Genomic DNA, 18,775 nt, shown 5'->3' on the forward strand with positions numbered 1-18,775 from the left:
AAAACAATTTTTAGGGCAAGAAAATGTAAGTTTCTTCAAATACACTTTTTTTTCTCAAATGAAATTTTTATAAAAGACTCCTAAAAAGTGGGGAAATACTCTTTTGATATAACTTAGCAAGTGGTACCACAAGAAGGTTTGTGATATCACATTCCTCCATTGCCAAGACTTTGGACACCAAGTAAGCAGTAGGCATATGCGATCAACAAAAAAATGTTTCAAAGTTCATTACAAAATTAAGGGGTGTTTCATTTCTAAAGTGTTTTTAAAGTATAGTTAGTGAAAATTTCATTACTATAACGAGAGTAACGAAAGTTTGTTACTTTTTATTATAATAATTGTACATAATTACTATATTTGGGTTCAGGATATCATTTCTCCCTCATTTATCAGGTTGAAACTTGCTACAATGACACAACACATATGCCACTGTTAGCCCATTAAGTTTCAGAATGTTTCACATATCTGCAGATTTTTGGAGAAATTTTGAAATTTTTATAAACAACTTTTTTAAAAAAAACAAACAACTAAAACAGCTATCTCCTTGTATTTTCTATACAATGACACAAGGTAAGAGGGGATAATTCCCCATAACTTTCAGAAATATTCATACTGATTTTAGAATTTTTAATTTTTTTTTATAAAAATGATCTCCTGAAATTCTTTCACATAATCTATGCGCATCTCCCTGGCTTTTTCTAAGGGACTGTTGATATGTTGCAGATTACATAAAATGTCCATCTCTATTCTTTGTAATGTTTTGCTAAGATGAAGGGATGATGATAGAAGCTTTCTTAGCAAGTGTATGGTTACTACAAATTCAGCATTTAGAACAGCTAAAAGAAGGTGTCGAGCTTGTGATGACGTCTTACTGTTGTATAGAAGACATTCTTTTTAGTTCTCACCCCTGTAGAGTTCAACAAAATGTAAAACTGCTTCACGTCACCCAACCCAATGGGTTTCACAAAGTGGCAACAGGTTGTTCGCTCTTAATTCAGGGAAAAGTCTTTTATGTTTTTCTTCCATAGTTCCTGTCCAATGAATAATGCTTTGCAGAAATTGCACACAGATGATATTGTTCCTTGGCAGTTTCTGACAGGTTAGATTTAGTGAGTGAGCACTGCAGTGGATGTAGACAGTCATTGGATATTTCTGCGATATAATTGCTTGTGCACCACTAATATAACCATTCACATTAGCAGCTCCATCATATCCCTGTTCCCACAAGTATTCCAAGTTCAGCCCAATTTTTCCAGTTTTCGAAAGAATGCCTGCAAGTCCTCCGCCTGTCATATCATAAAGCCTATAAAGTCTTTTCTAATTCCTGTGGCTTCATCATCAACATACCTTACTGAAAGTGATTACTGTTCTGAGGTACTCCAAAATTTCATCTGCCAAAAACAGGGAAACGGTGTGATTCATTGCATCTTTCCACAGTTTTTGGACTATGGTGTCAACACAAATATCTACGAGTTAATTCTGTATTTGTGGATATATACTGGAAATTCATAGCTGCACTTTCAAGATGACTTTTCAGGTAAGTGTCTCCTGATCTGGCACAATATCTCAACAAGGCCATGAAATTACCATCATTGTGCAAAGGTTCTTCACCAGAGGGAAGTGCTCTATGTGAAGAAGATCTGTGGTGCAGGCGAGTGGGAACTTCAAAGTAATACAGCTAGATCCTTCTCACACAAGCCCATAGCCAAAGGGGTGGTTTACAAGTTAAATAACGCCCCCATCTGAACATTTTCATGTTAAAAAACCCCTAGTTTACTCATGAATTTTAACTGGTTAATCCTCTAGAACTGCATGCATTATTTTAACCAAATGTTCATAATTTATTCACCCTATCATTATCTACCTTTCTGTCAATTTACATTGCAATAGTAGCAATAGCCAACATAGTGGAAGTGCTCCCTTTTAAAGCCAGTTCTTGTTGGCCATAAAGGACAATAGTTTCCACAATTGGCAGAAGTTTCTTTCTGTTTTTTTCTGCTTTCTTCTTATTACCTTTATCATGATGATAGGTAACATCAAGATGTTTTCCACTCTGGATTAGCAAGACATTCTCAGCCAAGTACAAGTTGTTCTGATATTATTCTGTTTTTTGGTGTCCATTGAAGACTTGTATCACATCTTTCAATTGCATAAATGGTTAAGCAACCAATGCACCAAGCTTCTGATGATGACCTTTACCCCAACTTCTCATCCAAACACCACACAGTACTTACAGAGTGCAACTTGTAAATGAAATGAATAGGCCAACCAGGGAAATCTGCTGAGCCATTTGGGTTGAAAATTGAAATGCCTCTTCTTATCTGTAGGAAATACATATCCTGGCAATAGAGTCTGTTGATTTTATGTATGTATTTATTTATTTATTTATTTATTTTATTTACAGTATTTATATTCCACCCTTCTCACCCCGGAGGGGACTCAAGGCAGATCACATTATATACATATAGGGCAAACATTCAATGCCCATATACACATAGAACCGAGACAGAGACAAACACAGAGGCAATTTAACCTTCTCCTGAGGGGATGTTTGATTCTGGCCACAGGGGGGAGCAGCTGCTTCATCATCCACTGTGACGGCACTTCCTCATTCCAACATTGTAAATTAGTTAAATTTGCCTCCCCACTTTATAAGTGGTACCTTATTTCCTACTTGATAGATGCAACTATCTTTCGGGTTGCTAGGTCAGTAACAAGCAGGGGCTATTTTTTTATTTTTTAATTAACGGGTGCTTACCCCGCCACGGGCTGGCCTCGAACTCATGACCTCATGGTCAGGGTGATTTATTGCAGCAGGCTACTCACCAGCCTGCACCACAACCCAGCGCAGTTATACAAACGGAGCTTTCACTTGGTTATCAGAAACAGTCTTGTTGATATAAAGTCCAGGGTCTAACAATGTCACAGCTTTTTGAGTTTGCTTCTGTTCTATAGTTTCTTTGGAAGGGCTTAGGTTAAATTAATCAGTGGTTTTCACAGTTTCTTCAGTTTTCACCTGCAGTCCAGGTGTTTATGTTATGCAGTCTTCATCAGTATTATTTATTTATTTATTTCATACATTTGCATCCTGTCCTTCTCACCCAGCTGGGGGGGGGGGGATGACTGAGGGTGGCTTCACAATCGGCAGTCATGAGATGTCAAAAACAAAAAGTTATAAAAACAATATGATTAAAAACAGATAATTAAAACATCAATTATAAAACATCATTTTAAAATTGCACAAGTCTAAATCATTAACTGTATTTATATCCTGCCTTTCACCCCATGGGGAATCCAGGCGGCTAACAATCCCACACTAGACAAATTTTTAAAATGCAATGCAAAAGTTAAAAAACAATTAGATAGTAACAGTGTGGTAAAAATAGAATTAAAATGCAATAAATACTCTTAAAATGGCCTTTAAAAATCATAGCCCCCCCAATCCCACCCAACAATCCCGAAGTCTGTCCCTTATTCTTCCTCAAATGTCTGTTGGCAGAAGAAGTTTGTTATACAGTATAGGATCTGGCTAATATCTACACTGATTTAAATTTTTCCAGTCTCCGCTAAAATATTGCAGTTTCATGGTGGGATATGTTTATTCGAACAATAGAAAGACCAAGATACTTAGACCACAATTGTAGGTTTAGCACACATTTGTCATTTGTAACAAATAGTAGGTGTTGTCATTTTAGATGTGTGATAAATGTGATTTCAATGGAATCAAGAGTTAAGGGTATTTTTGTGTGTGTGTGTGTATTCAAGCCAGAAACAGACTGTGCATATATGGAGCCAAAACACTGGATGATTGTCCTTGAATGTTAGTTTTACACTGATATTACTTGCAGTAAAGGAACCAAATTATTGAGAAGTGAATGAGAAACAAAGATTGTTTATTTCAAGGAGCACATTGGCACATTAATCAAAGAGTTACCATTTTTCTCCCTATATAATTCTACTAATAGCAGGGTAAGCTTTCTAGATACTACTGCTGAGGATATTAATTTAGGTTTGTAAGCATTTCTTAGGTCTGCATTGTTCCCCAAACTGTACAACTGCCTTTTATTTAGCTATGTAGTTAAAGTTCAAAAGTTTAAAATATATATTTTAGTGTGATTTTTTCTTCCAGAGCGTATTTTAATTGGCTTTGTAATGTGGTCTGTGGATTAATCCCAATAAAATATGTTGGTGATGGTAGGTATCATTCGGTCATATTTTCATTTTGTATTGCAGTGCTTCACATATCTTCTCTTTATTTCTAGATCCAAGAAGTTTCAGGACTCGTGATGGAGGGGAAAAAAAGAAAAATGTTATGCAATTGTTTAGCATATTGCAAATTTCAGTATGAAATGACATGGGTGGAAGGCAGTGAGTAGATCTACAAAGACTGTAGATTTGCCTTTTTAGAGTAGGACTAAGTACCTCTACAATTTTCCAGTTGAAACCTGGGAAAAGAGTATCCAGAAATATATTAATGAAAAAAGTTGTAGTCCATAAATATTCTAATCCAGAACTTTGTAGATTCCTATCCTGTGATGCTACTCACCGTCTTCCACCCATGTATTTATTGAATGCATGAGTTGATTCTGAATAAGCCATATTTACTGAGTGTGATGGATTGTGGTTTTGACTCATGTCTCTAAACAAACAAACTCTGTAATGCATTGAATATTTAAGAATTGTGGGACATGTCATTTCATACTGAATTGCACTGATGAGTGTACGGAAAGGGGATGGATCATGTCTGTTGCACCATTGCTACTGTTCCTAGTTGGCCACAGAGTGCTGTGAAAGCTCCTGGCCATCACAGGCATCTCACCTGACCGAAAATGCAATGAGGAAGGAAAAGGGGGCAAGTCCCCCTCATTCTTTCTGAGTAGATCAGGAGATGTACCCACATGATAAACTGATCTCTCTACCTTCTCTCTGGTCATGTGGGTAACCCTGCTGAAATCTTCAGAAAATTAGAAGATTTTTCTTTTGCAGAAGAAAGCTCCTCAACACCTTCAAGAAGCTTTGAAAACAAAACCTTCAAACAGCTACTACTCCTATGTCATTGAGAACTAGGCCAAAAGATGGACACTTGTAGACTATGAGATCATCCCAGACAAGCTTATTTTCATCTCCTGGATTGTTCTTTCTAGATAAACAATAATACCTAACAATGCAATATGGGAGATAACCTCAATCTTACCTTAAAGCCATAATTGTGTTAACCAGGTTGCTATACAAGACTGCTCTCACTAACGCTCTTTATAACAAATACAGTTCGACCCCCTTATCCATGATTTTAATTACATGTTCTCCAAACATTCCCCAATCTTGGTAGTGTGTATGACCTATCTACATGCTCCAGTGTGTTTCTATGGTTTACTTCCAGCCCCACAGATATTTCTGTTATCTGTGGGGTTGGGGAGGGTCTTAAAGCACATCCATCATGAATACAGAGATTGTGTAATTCTTGGAAGTGTATTTATTTATTTATTTACAGTATTTATATTCTGCCCTTCTCACCTCGAAGGGGACTCAGGGCTGATCACATTGCACACATATAAGGTAAACATTCAATGCCATAATATAGAACAGAGACAGAGACAGACGCAGGCATGGGCTGGCCTCGAACTCATGACCTCTTGGTCAGAGTGATTTGTTGCAGCTGGCTGCTAACCAGCCTGCGCCACAGCCTGTTATTGGAAATTTATTTAATAGACTGTGTTCCCTTGACTATAAATCCTTAACCACAATCTTTTAAGAACATTTTCATTCTGTACCCATCTTCTAGAAGCAAAAGCACACCTGAAATGTATATGTTTCCTTTTTTACTTTCAAAGTGCTACATAAAATATGTAATGCTTATTTGTTCATTTGTCATGTTTTCTCCAAGGATTTCAAGCTGGTAGACATGGGTGGCCATTAGAGGCTCATTGCACTGCTTAATCCCATTTTCTATTTTGCATCTTCACATTCCCATCTCTTAAACATGTCTCTGCTGATTCAAGCTGAGATATTTATTCCACCTCGATTCATTGCAGGGATGACTTGGAAAGGAAGTTCCTGCTCAGTCACAAGAATATGAATAATGTGAACAATTTGTACTTTTGCCAGATTATCTGTCACTGGGAAAAAGAGGTAAAATAGCTTTAACACTTCAAGGGAAGGAAGTGGGAGGAAGCTGCAAAGAAATATGCTACAACCTGTCTGATTAAAGGCCAGGATACATGCCATAGGTCATTTTCAGCAGACTTACCTACAAATCTATGGTATGGCCTGAAGTAAGTTCTGGAGGGCAACAATGTCAGACATGTAGTCATTCCTCTGAGCTCTATCCATTCCCTTGCTTAGAGGACATAACTTGTATGTTATGTCCTCTAAGGTTGTTTTTTTGCCTCCAAAACTCTGCTGTTTTCTGGTGTGATTGAAGTTCTTATACACCTGCCAATGCCAGAATCAGTTCCACCTGCTCTGGATAGCCTACAGTCACAATGCCGAAATCTAGATAAGATAGCTCACAGCTACAATCAGTTAACCTCTTCTTCCTTCTCTTCCTTCTCCCCTCCTCTTTCCCTCCTCTTCTTTATTTATATTATATCCTAACTTTTGCCCAGTTTGAGATTCAGGGAAAATGTTTATTTTATTTATCCATTTAGAGTATTTATATTCAGCTCTTCAACCATGAAGGCTGTCAGAGCAGTTTACAAATCGTTAATTTGACAATTCTCTGACCTCACAATCTTTCCCTTAACCTTACATTCTTTTGATCAAGTTACAAAGTTTACAATTTTAAAAAATAGCTAAAATTGCACTTCATACAAAGCTAAAATGTAATTAAATGACCTATAAATAAGACATGTTAAGTCTAAGTGTTATCTCACCGTTATTCATAAGTTTGTGTTGAGTTGTATGTGTGATTGACTGGGCTTTTTAAAAAGTATATTTAGACCCACTTTATAGTCTGAGGATTTCTAAACCATTAAGAGAGCTCGAGACTTTGTGGCCGCTTAGTGGGCCTATCTTTGACCAATTTACTCCGCTTGACAGGGAAGATGTCGCTAGAATCCTGGCTGTTGCAAAACCAACCACCTGTTCCCTTGATCCATGCCCCTCTTGGTTGGTGAAGAGCAGCCTGGAAGGTCTACTCGATCCGTTGAGTAATATAATCAATGGCTCTCTTGAACAAGGGGTCTTCCCGGACAACCTAAAAGAGGCAAAGGTTCGTCCCTTGCTAAAGAAGCCTAGCTTGGATCCCATGGCCATTGCCAATTATCGTCCAATCTCTAACCTTCCATTCTTAGGTAAGATGATAGAGCGGGCTGTACTGGGACAATTGCAACAATTTTTGGATGATACAGCCGGCCTGGACCCTTTCCAGTCAGGCTTCCGCCCTGGCCATGGGACGGAGACAGTCCTGGTTGCCATCACAGATGAATTCCGTCGTCAGTCTGATAGCGGCGGATCAGCGCTTCTGGTACTTCTCGACCTTACCGCAGCGTTTGACACCATTGACTATGATCTAATGATTCACCGTCTCGCCATGTCCGGAGTTCGCGGTCAGGCCCTCAATTGGTTGAACTCATTTCTCCGAAACCAGAGCCAATGTGTGGAGTATATGGATCAAGTCTCTGAAAGATCTCCCCTCCTATGTGGGGTACCCCAAGGTGCAATTCTCTCCCCTCTTCTCTTCAACATCTATGTTAGACCCCTTGCTAGTTTGGCTCGGAGTTTCAGCCTAGATTGCTATCAATATGCGGACGACACCCAACTCCTTCTGTGCTTGGAGCCTGGAGCAACGTCAATACCAGACAATTTCACCTTATGTCTGGAGGCTCTGTCGAACTGGCTACGTGCTAGTAGACTGAAGGTGAACCCGGCGAAGACTGAGATTCTTTGGCATGGCCGCTTGACTGGTCTGACCCATTTGCTACCCACCTTCGATGGTGCTGCCCTATCTCCTTCCCCTACCGTTAAGAGCCTGGGTGTCGTTTTGGATTTGCAGCTGACAATGGAAGCTCAGGTCGCTGCTGCTAGCAAACAGGCCTTTTTCCATCTACGACAAGCGAGGCAACTGGCACCCTATCTATCTGATGAGGCTCTGGCAACAGTCATCCATGCCACGGTTACATCTAGGCTGGACTATTGCAACGCCCTGTATGTTGGCCTTCCGATGTCCATGACCCGAAAGCTCCGTATTATTCAGAATGCGGCAGCCAGGCTACTCACAAGAACACCCATGGAATGCCATATAACACCAGTGCTGCAGCATCTGCATTGGCTTCCAACTGATTACCGTGGTCTATATAAGATGCTAGTTCTGACCTTTAAAATTCTTTACGGCCAGGGCCCATCGTACCTTAGGGACCGTCTCCCCTTGTCCCATCATCGGAGGTCGCAACGACCATCTCAACGCGACTTATTTTACATACCAGGTCCTAGAGAAGTTGTGATGTCTCATGGGCCATGTAGTCCTGTTCCTAGTACTGTTGTGACAGATGAAGAGGAAAACTTGGGTTTCCCACCGTTTCTGCCAGATTTGGAGCCCTTGCAGCTGCAGGATGTTTGCCCACAAGAAGACAGCCAAACAAGCCTTGAGTCGAAATCTCCCCCATTTTCTCGCCGCCTTTATTATAATCAAGATAGACACGCGCGGGAGGCGACTCGCAGAAGCGCTCGGATAGCTGCCAGACAATTAGATGATTAAGTCTATTTCCCTTGGGAAAGTTTAAGGAGTCTTGCATCTGGACAGTATAGGTTTCGGTTCTTGTTCCCCAGAGAAAATGTGCTTTGGCGGGAAAACAAGATCCTATATAGATGTTGGCCACAAAGAATTCCTTGCGGAGTCAATTCGTCAGCTTCGGGAGTAGATTGTGTGTGGACTACGCTACTCCAGTTTCCAGGACCTTGTTCTCGTTCCAGCCCTGCCTTGTTCCCCGGACCTCGCCACGGATTTTCCACGGACCCAGTTCTTGCTCCTCGCTTCTTGTTGCCTTGAATCAAGCCTTGTTTGCCAAGAATCTAGTTTGCTTCCTAGCCTTGCATTAAGCTTCATGGACTAAAGGACCTTGTCATTTCCCCTCACTTTGCTTGGCAAAGTGAGTGTTTCGGTTATTGGATTACAACTTTGGACCTTAATATTTCATATTGGACATTGTTTTCTTGGATTAATTTTGACCTTTCCTGAAAGGTCTACTTCTGAACTATTTTCTACACTTGCTTTTATTAACTTTATATATTTCCTCAATAAAGATATTAGATAGATTCTGGCCTCTGTGTATGGTTATTGGTGCTCTGCAGCCTGGGTCCTGACAGAAGTGCACTTGGAAAGGACCAGATGCAGAGCTTTTTCTATTTCTGCCCCTGCCTTATGGAATGTCTTGCCGCCCTATATGAGAGCCATGCGTGAGTTAGGGCCTTTTACCCTAGCACTTAAGACCTGGCTCTTTACTAGAGCTTTTAATCTATGTCAATTTTATCAATATTTGTATGTATGTATTTTTATCCTTTACAATTTTATCTTGTAAATCGCCTAGAGCATCTTGGATGGAGGGCGATTAATAAGTAATTAAATGATGATGATGATGATGATGATGATGATGATGATGATGATGATGATTAATGGGCAATGGCATGGAGGGCAGAAGTGAATATTCAAGTGAACTCTCCCATGGACATCACTGTCATATTTGAGTACAGCGGGATTGATGTGAGATCACTTCTGGGAACCATCTGAGCCAATGGTTGGCTGGTTCATTATATTTTAATGTTGGGAGTTTGTAGATTTAGATATGTGACTGAACTACATGGTAGTTTGCTGGTAGTATGTGGCCATTTTGACCAGTTTTGGACTATAAAAAATGACCCCATCCCCAAATGAAAAACCGTTTAAAGGGTTTGAACAGTGATTGCGGGGTCTCCAGTGACAAAAAAGTCCCAACTCCTTCCTTAAGTTGTAGCTTACTTCTGCCGAGACAGCTTCTGTACATCAGATGTATATGCAATGGAGAGGACTATGATCCTGAAATGAAATGACTTGCCTTTTGAACAAGTGCCTTTCTTCTCTACTCTACATTCTCAAGTATCAAAACTGAAGCAGATAGATTCAGTGAAGCAATCAGGAACCACTGAAGTTAGCTCTAAGGATGCAAAATATACTCACCAAATTTCTCCTCCTCAATAAGAGAATGCATCAAGGCATTAACACAAACTGTTGAAAAATCATCAGCCCCCATGAGTTTTCCTCTTTCTATGTGACAAAGAAAAGTCGTGTATTTTCTCCCAATCAAGATATTTGCAATTTGCATAAGATGCCTCTGCACAGAATTTGTTTCTTTCCTCCTTTGTTAAACAAAACACACAGAGATACATCCACAGAGATACACTTAACAAAAGACAAGTGGATGATTGGTCAAAAAGATGCTAAGAACACAACCAACAAGGCAGAAGCAATCAACTATTACTTACAAATCATTCATGCCATTTGTACACAAAATGCCCTTAAATGAACAATTTATTTGAAAACATGCAAAAATCCTCTCAATTTCATCTGTTGAAGAGAAAAATGCAGAAGACTCTTTTTACTGTTGTATGCAGTAATGAGGTATATGAGAATTTATTTTTTGCTAGGCTCTATACCTATCACCTAGGCTCCTTCCACAGAGCTGTAAAAAATCCAAATTGAACTGGATTATGTGACTGTGATAACCCAGTTCAAAGCAGATATTGTGGACTATCTGCCTTGATATTCTGGGTTATATGGCTGTGTGGAAGGGACCCTAGTTTGTTTACTCAGTGATTTTGCACAAAACAGTATGTGTTTGGAGAAAAGGTAAGAGAATCAAGCTTTTGGAAATGCTTCAAAGGATTGGTTCAATATATAAAAAAGTTGGGAGAGAGAGATACAGAGAGATTCTCAGGATGTTCAAAGGGATTTTTCAAACAGCCCAAGATGTTTTGGATAAAAATCTGTGTATATGTGTGTGTGCGTGTGTGTGTGTGCGGTTTTTACCGAGAGTAAACAATAGTAATATTAATTTGTAGGAAATTCAAAAAAGTGTTTCTTAAACTTATGGCTGGCAGCTGAAGAAAGCCACATGCATAATTTTCAATTGAACCACAATGGACTATTCTGAGGAATAAAATTTTAAAACATTAGAGAAGATGGTTTCTCTCTGGCAGATTCAGTAAAATAGTAAGGTCTAAAGAGGGGAAGGTTTAGAGCTGGAGGAAATCTATCATCTGGTTCTGTTACTAAAAAGGCTACTCTGAGATGTGACTTATATATGTATGAAAAATGACCAGAAATAAGTTAAATTAAAAATTATTAAATGTAAAAGCTGCTCACATCCAATTGGTTTCACTATGACCAGAAGATGTACAGAAGTGAAGCAAGCATCATCAAGAATGTTCTCACTTATCCCATCTTACCTATGGTTTGCACATGGAGAAATAACAGCCATACAGCTTTGATAATATCTGAGATCTTAGCATGTTTTATATTTTAAACAAATTATTGTAAATGAGTTACAAGAGATATCTGCTTCCCGGGGCTTGTTTTTTGTTTTGTTTTGTTTTAAAGATGTACCATATTTGACTGGACTGAAGGAATCAACACATTTTATAAATAAATAAGTATATTTCTCATATCTACATCCCTGAAAAATGAAAGAGAAGAACACAGTCACCGTACTTTGGGAGTAATTTTATTGTTTCTGTCTTTAGTGAATTCCATATTATGCTACTTTCCATGCTGGTGGATCAATTCTGGAGATATTACAGTGGATCAATGCCTCTTCTTTAGGTCAGATGACAACCAAAACAAAGAACTTTAAAAATCACCATTTTGGTCAACAGATACTCGAATCCCTAACCAGCATGGTCACTGCCCAAAAGTCATATTTGTTTTCATCCTATAGTTAATAACAACAACAACAACAACAACAACAACAACAACAACAACATTGCATGGAAAGTTCCTTGACAACATTGAAGGAAAAGATGATAAGGAGAAGACCTAGCTATGGCTCACGAATGGGACACTGAAGAAGGAGACAGAAGGATTGATCCTTGCAGCCCAGGAGCAAGCCATCAGAACAAATGCAATTAAGGCCAAGATCGAAAAATCAGCTGATGACCCAAAATGCAGACTGTGCAAGGAAACCAACTAAATCATTGATCATATCCTCAGCTGCTGTAAGAAAATCATACAGACAGACTACAAACAGAGGCACAACTATGTGGCCCAAATGATTCATTGGAACTTATGCCTCAAGGACCAACTCCCAGCAGCAAAGAACTGGTGGGATCACAAACCTGCAAAAGTATTGGAAAATGAGCACGCAAAGATACTGTGGGACTTCCGAATCCAGACTGACAAAGTTCTGGAACACAACACACCAGACATCACAGTTGTGGAAAAGAAAAAGGTTTGGATCATTGATGTTGCCATCCCAGGTGACAGTAGCATTGACGAAAAACAACAGGAAAAACTCAGCCGCTATCAGGACCTCAAGATTGAACTGCAAAGACTCTGGCAGAAACCAGTGCAGGTGGTCCCAGTGGTGATCGGCACATTGGGTGCCGTGCCAAAAGATTTCAGCCAGCCTTTGGAAACAATAGACATTGACAAAATTACAATCTGCCAACTGCAAAAGGCCACCTTATTGGGATCTGCACACATCATCCGAAAATGCATCACACAGTCCTAGACACTTGAAAAGTGTTCGACTTGTGATTTTGTGATACGAAATCCAGCATATCTATCTTGTTTGCTGTGTCATACAATAAAATAATGATGATGATGATGATGATGATGATGATGATGATGATGTTTATTTATATCTTGCCCCCTCTCCCCAGAAGACCTAGGGGGGCTTACAACATAAATAATACAGTAAGTGCAGTACAATGAAATACATAAAATAAAATAAACAATTAATAACATATTCAATTGATATAAAACATAAAATACAGCACAATCAAGGAACAAAATTAACAATAAAATTATGAACATTAGATTAAAAGCACAGCTGTTCTTATGCATTAAAAGGGTCTTGCTACCCCAATGAGGTAAATCCATATCCTAGAGATTGATTAATCACTGTCAAAAACCTGTTTAAATAACCAGGTATTCAAGTCCCTCCTAAATGCCATGAGGGTGAATGCCTGTCTAATATCCCTGGGAAGGGCATTCCAGAGTTGGGGGGCGGGGGCACCACTGAAAAGGCTCTCTCCCTCGTCCCCGCTAACCTCGCTTGTGAAGGAGGTGGGACTGAGAGGAGGGCCTCCCTAGCCAAATGTAAAGCCTGAATAGGTTCAATGGCAACCAGTGAAGCTGCTTCAGGAGGGGGGGGGCGTATGGTCTCTTTAACCTCCCCCCCCTGACAGCAGCCTTGCTGCTGATCTTTGTACTACAGTAGAGTCTCACTTATCCAACATAAACGGGCCGGCAGAACGTTGGATAAGCGAATATGTTGGATAACAAGGAGAGACTAAGGCAAAGCCTATTAAACATCAAATTAGGTTATGATTTTACAAATTAAGCACCAAAATATCATGTTCTACAACAAATTAGACAAAAAAAGTAGTTCAATATGCAGTAATACTATGTAGTAATTACTGTGTTTACGAATTTAGCACCAAAATAACATGATGTATTGAAAACATTGACTACAAAAATGTGTTGGATAATCCAGAACGTTGGATAAGCGAGTGTTGGATAAGTGAGACTCTACTGTACTTGAAGCTTCCAAGCTGTCCTCAGAGGCTGCCTAATGTAGAGTGCATTGCAGTAGTCCATACGAGATGTAACTAAGGTATGGATCTTATGGGCCAGATCTGTCTTTTCAAAGTACAGTTGCAGTTGGTGCACAAGCTTTAATTGTGTATAGGCCCTCTCGGCCACTGCCGACACTTGAGCTTCAAGCATCAGTGCTGAATCCAGGAGGACTCCCCTGTCTAGTTCTATGCGGTCATCCACCAAGGTGACTAAGCTGTCTCCGTCCCATGACTGGGTCTAAAACCAGACTGCGACAGGTCAAGATAATCATTTTCATTCAAGAATCCCTGGAGTTGGGTGGCCTCCACCTGCTCTAAAATCTTATCTTAGAGTGTCTCACCTTATCTTTTAATATATATTTTCCCCCTAATTTTAAGCTTTGCTACTTGAAGGAAAGTGCTGATCTCCCTACCCTCTCTCACATACAGTACAAGCAGAGTGGAAATCATATTGAATAGGAAGGGTTTCAAATGTGCATTTTACAAGAGCACTACCCTTCCATGCTGAGTTACAACGTGACTCCTCTTCATTATCTTATTCAAGACTGTGGGTAGCTTCCTGCAGCTGTCAGATGTTTCCTTCTTGAAATATGCCCACAGGGAAACAAAAAGAAACCTAAATTAGCCATCACAAAGATGCTCTTCTTGCAATATTTCCACTCCTACTAAGAACAGAAGGAACAGGAATCCAGGCAACCAGTTGGGGGTTATTTGAGAGATTGTCTTCTAGCAAACTCTTACTCCCATTGTTTCAAAAGAAAGGGGAAAAAAATAAACCGTAGAGTGATTATGAAGAATGCATTTTTCAGACTTTCAAAAGTATTGATCATTTCTAACATCCTTTGCTCAGCTTGGCATTTGTGATCAAGAGAATCAGTATGTAAGCCTGAATGCTGACAGCCTCTGATATAAACTTAGTATTACCAGGAATATAACAGGGTAAGAGATGTTTTTCTCGAATTGTTTCAGAACTCTAGAAATAGTAAGGTTTGGGTGAACTTCAACAATGGATATTCAGTAGAAGGTGGTGTAAACCAGTGGTGGGCAATGGCTTCCATAAAAATTGATGGTTTTATTCATAAATTTAAAGGAACCATTTATGATGCTAAATCCTGATCCCCAAAATAATTCAGTACTGAATGTATCTTTTCTTAAAATTTTGACTAACTTTTAACAGAGTCAGGTCTTCATTGGCAAGGAAGCCACCACATGCCATAGGTATATGTGCTGCTCTATTAGAAGAGAGTGAGGCCAACTGGTAGGGAATCCCCATCAAGTATGCTTGCAAAAAGCTCCATAGGTGGAGACATCATTTGTGTGGTAATTTCTCAGTAGTGAGAGGCTACACCAGGAAGTTTTAAGGTCATGTTACAGAAGATCTTCAGGATGATGTACCCTCACATTTGCCCAACATGACCCGACAAAGGACATAAAACCACATCACTTTCAAATAAGAATGTGAAAATCTGTCAAGCTGATTTTCTTTGTGTCTGTTAGCATTCTTTCCATACCACATTTTCATATTAGATTGAAAATATTTCCACTCTGGAATCCATGCATACTTTTGTCCAAAAGATATATTTGTTTATATACTTGTCTCCTTAAGTATATATGTTTTACACACATTTCCTCCCTTTGAGTTAAAGCATGAATGCACTGTTTCCCCAAATAGAAATGTTTTCATCATACAAGCAAGATTTTATCCACATTTTTATGGATAATGAAATGCATCGAATTCATATGGATTGCCAAGGCAAGATGTACGTCATGCTATTGTCAGTGTCATGAGATATGAAACCAATGTTTTCCACAAGGATCCATCCCTAACAATGAGGATGGTATAATCACATGCAATGTCTAACATGAAACAGTGCAGTAAAAAGATGACATTGGTATCATATCTGAACAGTGGATTGGGCTGTTTCACATCAAATCCAGCTGTCTAGGCTGCCTGAAGTCACAGGATGCTCTGGAGATTCCAGTAAACTTTGCCCAAAGTGGTTTAAAGCAAAAAAACAAAAACAAAAACAAAACAAAAAAACAGCCAGCCTTCCATCTGTGAGCCTGAGCGTTTTGGCTTGTGCAGACATGCACCCATTCTTCTGATTTCTTGACTCTGTTTTCCTTTCTGGTAAATAGTATGGCCCTAAGATAGGTATATAAGTTCTCATCTACCCTTAAAATGGATTAAGGCCAGCCTCACCCTGACTAATGTTTCCCACCCCTTGATCGAAGGCTGTCACTGCGACTGTTTTTTAACTGAAATTGCTGTGTTTTATCTATGATGTATTTTTGTTATATTTTATTGTATGTTGTTTTGTATTTGTATTTGTACTCTTTGGAAACCACCCTGAGTCCCTTCGGGGAGATAGGTAAGGTAGGTAAAGGTTTTTCCCTGACGTTAAATCCAATTGTGATCGACTCTCGGGGTTGGTGCTCATCTCCATTTCTAAGCTGAAGAGCCAGCATTGTCCATAGACACTTCCACAGTCATGTGGCCAGCATGACTGCATGGAGCACCTTTACCTTCCTGCAGGAGCGGTACCTATTGATCTACTCACATTTGCATGTTTGCGAACTGCTAGGTTGGCATGAGCTGGGTCTAACAGCGGGTGCTCATTCCGCTCCTGGGATTTGAACCTGGGAATTTTTGGTCCACAAGTTCAGTAACTCAGTGCTTTAACACACTGTGCCACCAGGGACCCCTCGGGGAGATAGAGAGGTATATAAATAAAGTATTATTATTATTATTATTATTATTATTATTATTATTATTATTATTATATCTAGAATTAACGTTATGTAAATCATCTGTGTTCATTATTTTTGTATTCCTAACATAAATCTGCCTTTGCACACTTTGTTCCTTGACTTTCTTCTGTAACCATCTCATACCTCAATATGTTGATATTCCTTCTTCCATTTTTCATGTCTCCTTCTTCCACATCTGATTCTGATTTAAGTATATGTGTTCAGCATAAAATTTAAACAGACAGAATGATGAAATGTAGTCTTGACTCCACTTTGCCAGTAGGAATCATTCTGTTTCTCCATATTCTGTCCTAATAGTTTCCTTTTGTCCTGAGAACAGGTTTCCCATCAGGACAATCAAATGTGGCACACCCATTTCTTTGAGAGTGATACAGGGTTTTTTATGATCTACCCAGTCAAAGACTTGGCTATGATCTATAAAGCACAGGATGATATTTTTCTTACTTATTCAGCAACTGCCAGTGGGTTTCCATGACCGAGTGGAAATATGAACCCTAGTTTCCTAGAGTCGTAGTCTAACACTAACTACTACACCACACTGGCTTTTAGATTCCATTGGCATCACTTATTACTCATCTGCATAGAACTGTATGACAAGCATTCTAAACAAGGAAGAATCATTTGAAAGGCAAGAGAACATATTATCTTATTTATTCCTTCACGTTGTTCCCCAAAATTCAAATGAAATAAATACATTTTATTGTGCAATTTAACCCAAATTTTCTTGCTTGGCAGCTCTGGTTTTTGATGGCAAACTCATTTTGATAGGGTTTTAATTAGTTTCCATATGTGGTCTACTTGTACCATGTGGTTCAGATATTTGCATGGCGAAGTGGGGGGGGGGGGTTAGGAGCAAGCATTTTAAGCTGTTTCAATTATTTACCTGCATTGTTTTTCATGTTCCCCAAACAGATGGCTTCAGCACTTTTTTGTTTTGTTTAGTGGGTTTTTTGGTTTCCCCCTCCTCCCTCCTGTCATTCTGACTTGTTTAGATGGGCCATTTTTCTCTCTGAGCAATTGTATTAGGAGCAGAAACAAAGACAGACAGGAGGTCAACTGAAGGATTTTCTGCTGTTAAACTCAATTACAAGCAATGACTGAAATGAATTTAAAAATGTCTTCCCTGAAGGGTGAAATGCATGCTATTCTCAGATATCTGACAAGACACTGCTTGAAGGGCCTTTCTGAGATGAACTCAGCTTTGATATTTTTTTACCCTCCCAGTTTCTATCCCTTTTTGTCGGTGTACTAAAAATACTGTGAAATGGAAAGGGGGAAAACACATCTGATAGATAAGAGTCCCATGATGTGCTGTTCATCTGACAGGAGCAATTTATTAACAAAACATAGTGTCCAAAAATGTTTTATTCAGAGACGAAATCCTATTCAACAGCAAAATAAAACATAAACAATTGTGAATAATATTTTGTTTTTCAAAACAACTGGCTGGGTGTCAAAGTGAAGCTACAGTAGGAGAGATGGTTTCTCCATCTAGCCCATACTGCCCAATTTTACTGATGGAAGCTGTCCAAGGTCTGAGCTTGGACAACATGGCTTTAGGACTACAATTCCCAGAATCCCCTAGGTGCCCAGACCACTATCTATGTTGACTGGGGGATTTAAAGAGCCGTGGTTCCACTAATCCTTTCCTCCACCCACATAAACCTTTCCAATTTTTCTCCTCTCTGACACAGAGTGATCATAAAATGATGCCCTTCACTGTCATAAGTAGGATCTAATAAAAGTCAGGATTTCCATAACAGGCTCTAATTATTTTTATAGTGCATTCAGTCCTTTGTTGGAGAAATTATACTGAAACACGGATGGGGTGAATTGTTTGACTGGTCTGTGCCACATTCACCCATGTTCACAAATTAATTCCATCCCATAAAGGGTGCATGGACATTAGCATTGAAGTACACATTTGAACTTAAATGTTCAGGGTTATGTTCTTCTATGGTTTGCAATTCTTGTTTTGTTTAGTTTTTCATGGCATTGAAAAGGTAGTAGATAACCAAACTGCAAATATTAATCTAGGAAAAGATGCATAGAAATGGCATATGCAATGGTGGCATCTGGTGTCACATCTATATGCAATCCCTATGGGCTAACCAGCCTAGCCTAAAAAAAGTATGGTTGCTTACCTGTAACCGTGTTTCTTCGAGTGGTGATCTGTGGAATCCACACAAATGGTAGTTTGCTGCACAGGTGCAGGAAACTACCATTTGTGTGCATT

Source organism: Anolis carolinensis, chromosome 5, assembly GCF_035594765.1.
Source record: "Anolis carolinensis isolate JA03-04 chromosome 5, rAnoCar3.1.pri, whole genome shotgun sequence".
Lineage (NCBI taxonomy): Eukaryota > Metazoa > Chordata > Lepidosauria > Squamata > Dactyloidae > Anolis > Anolis carolinensis.